This window comes from Haemorhous mexicanus, chromosome Z (genome assembly GCF_027477595.1).
Source record: "Haemorhous mexicanus isolate bHaeMex1 chromosome Z, bHaeMex1.pri, whole genome shotgun sequence".
Classification (NCBI taxonomy): domain Eukaryota; kingdom Metazoa; phylum Chordata; class Aves; order Passeriformes; family Fringillidae; genus Haemorhous; species Haemorhous mexicanus.
Genome location: NC_082381.1, coordinates 82,089,377 through 82,092,826, shown reverse-complemented (window position 1 = coordinate 82,092,826; position 3,450 = coordinate 82,089,377).

The following is a 3,450-nucleotide window of genomic DNA, read 5'->3' as shown; positions in this document are numbered from 1 at the left end:
CAGCGCCGCGCGCCCCGCCGGCCGCCGAGCGCCTCTTCCTATTGGCCGCGCAAGACGGTGCGGGGCTTCCCATTGGCTCCGCCGCCCGTGCCCGCCCACGGGGGGTGCGTCCGCAGCGCCGCTCTGCTTCCGCAGCAATGGCGGCGCGCTGCGGGGGCCCGCGTTTGCCGAAATCATCGCCTTTCACCCCAAAACTGCGGCTCCCGGGGCAGTGTGACGGACTTTCGCCTTCAGGCGGGCGAGCGCGGGGCCGCCTGCGCGCCGCAGATCCTGGCTGTGGTCCTTGATGCTTTAGCGGGATGGATATCCTGGATGTGGCCTGCCGAGAGCCTGAGCCGGCCTGGCCGGCAGGAACGAACACCGGGAGCCAGGAAAACCCTTCTGGCCTGGAAGAGCAGGCACCGGGAGCCATCATTCTCCTGGCCACCTTCCGCAGTGACTGGGAATGACATCAGGAGCCAGTGGCATCCTACATGCAGATTACTGGAGTGGGAGTAATATCCCCTTTCTATGAATTAGATACATAGGCCTTTAGAGAAGCAGCTCTGGACACCGGGTCCGATCAGATTTGGGTTGTCAGGGCATTTAAAAGACCATGCCATGTGTGTCCCTGAACAGGAGGACACAGAATTTGGACCAGGTAATTTTAATTCTCTGTCCAGCTCTTTGGATAACTGTAGTCAGTTAATCCACTTCTCTACACTTTACCATGAAACAGGATTGCTATGTCTCCAGTGGGACAGTCCTTATTCTCCAGAGACTGCTCTGGGATAACATTCCTGGAGTCTGTCATCCCCATGCCAGGTCCAAATTCTCCCTGAACCCCAGCCACACTCAGTACCACTTTTTTCCTGCACTGTGGGAACACTACAAGCAGGATCTCTTCAAGGGCAAAAGGGTAGGCATGTTAAGACAGAGGGTAGGAGATCAGATATCCATCCTGAAGGTATACATGGCAGTTAGAGAACTCAGTGAAGTAAGCTGAGGATCCCTAAGCCAGATCAGCCCACTGCTTGTAGGCTGTTGGGGGAAAACAAGAAGGTTTAGAGTAAAAGCTAAGCTCTGTTGGAGGCAGGGGGTGGGAAGCAAGCTGTGTTCAGAGGATGTTTGCAGCTGATACTCTCTGCCCTGCAGGTCTTTCCTGTGTCTGACTTGCCTCAGAGCAGGGCAAGCTCTCACCCATCCCTCTGCCAGGGAAAGCAGAGTAATGCCGTGTCCTGCTCAGTTGCAGAGCTCATTTCCACACACTGCAGCATCTCTGCCTGGGACATCAAAGTGCCGAGCTTCTGCTGAAGGCATTGTTTCTGTTCCCAAAGAAGGCTGGCACCTGACCTGCTGCTTGGCTGGCGTGGCCATCAGCATTGTTGCCAAGAGCCCCTCAATTCTCTCATTCCTCCCTCATATATAAAGACTTCCATGCAGGGAAATTTGCTGGAAGGTCTCAGCCTTTTGTCAACTCACCCACAAGGACCCCTGCAGGTGGGTGTTTGGTTCCTGCTTTCCAAGGAGAGTGTCTGGAGACCTAGGCTGTTGTGTTTGGGGAGAAAATCCTTCACACCAGCAACTTGTTTCAGGGATGCAGATGGCTGTAGGTATGATACAAGGCTTCTGGTCTCTGATACTGCTCATGGCAGTTCCTGCCTGGCTGCTGCATTACAGCCTCTCTGGATCCCAGACACCAGCAGCAACTTCTCCAACTCTCTCCAGAGGACTCCAGGAAAGGATTTTTGCTGATTATAGCCTCCAAATCAATTTTTCCTTCATCTCAGTGGCCTTGGTCAGATTCCTCAGGCTTAACCCTGAACCTTGAACTGAGCAGACAAACCCCCTTCGTCCATCCGCATCCATGCACACACTCCCCTGCATTCCAAAGTTGCCACCAGAATTGACTTCCAGTTAGTATGGACATTTACCTGCTGTCCAATTTTGCAAGTAATTCCTGAGTGCAGCCTCAGTGATTCCACCAAGTAAGAATTGGCTCCTATCTTTGGAGGTCTTTATCCTCCCTGTTACCAAAAAACTCCTGCTTCTTGGCTGGAGGAACTCCTGTTCCTCCCCCTTCCTGGCAGGGCCAAGACTGCCATGCTCAGCTCTGCTCCACTCCCCTGGTGATTCACTGCCAGACAGCTGCAGGTGCTGTGGCCATACCTGCAATGCCAGGCTCCTCTCTTTTTTAAGGGGAGGGTAATTACAGCCCTGTGCAGGATTTTTAGGAAGCCTGGGCAAACCAGTTTGGTCATCCCTGTCCCCAAGGACACATCCTCGTATTGCCTCAGAGAAGCAGGGGAGGAGAGGGTCACTCAGGGGCAGGTCCAGGGTGCTGGGGTGTCCATTGTGCAAATCCCTCAGCATCCCCTAAGCACCCCTGCTATTCCTGGGATGGTGTGTAATGCCCAATTGGTTTGAATGAATAAGTTCAGGGTCAGTTTTGGGAACACTGGGGGGCACAGGACAGGTCAGCTCCTGGATGTGTCACCTCAGGGCGACCCAGCCAGCTCTGCAGTGGAGAGCAGGACCACTCATGCTTGCCCCAGAACGGGTTCTTTAATAAAGCATTTCAGCACATAGTGAGTCATTAATTACACCCAATCATACAGTGCTAATAGTAGTAATATTAATTTTAAAAATTTTACTGCATTCCATACTATGTGCCCACCCTTGCAGGCATCATGCACCTCCTCCTATCCTGCCTAGCTCAAAGAGCTATTGCTGAACTCCTGCTTCCTGTTATGCTTCATCCTTGCTGCTCAGAAACACCTGGGGCATTGGAGGATGGTTCCCTTTACTCTGCCCCTAGAAATCTGAGACTTCCTGGCTCAGGTGGAGCCATTCCCAGGTGAGTTTTCAACAATGGTAAGCATCCCCAAACTGTGTACCAGCATCTCCTCAGCATGACCTTTTGGAGCTCCAGCTTTCCTGAGAGATACAGACAGATAGCAATGTGGCATCAATGCACTCCTGGGAAAATCCCACTCTGCTACACTTGCAAAGGGACCACCGCGAGCATGTGGAGCTGCATCCTCGGTGCTGTCTTTCTTGGGAGCAGCACCTGAGCACCGCCAGCCCTCAGCCCACCACAGTGGTGATGCCCTGCAGCACACGGCTCGCAGCGCATGAGTGCAGCCCCGCACGCACACCTGTGTACACACACACCCCTGCTCCCTCGGCTCCGGCCTCAGGAATGCTGTCGGCATCACGCGCAGCTGCCAGGAAGGGGCTGCGGTCGATGCGGCTGCCGAGCAAGTTTAGTGGTCACATTGATCCCGACTTGCGTTGTGTCTGCTTAACCCCCTCTCCAGCTTGTCCCCTCCTGGGGTCTTCCCAAAAACACCACTGCTGTGGAAATGCCCTGCTCCCCTGGCCACTGTGGAGAGCTAAACTTGCGGCAAGAACCTTGGCACAGCCCTGTAGCTTGGTATCACCTGCAGGTGTCTGCAGGCAAAGCCAGCT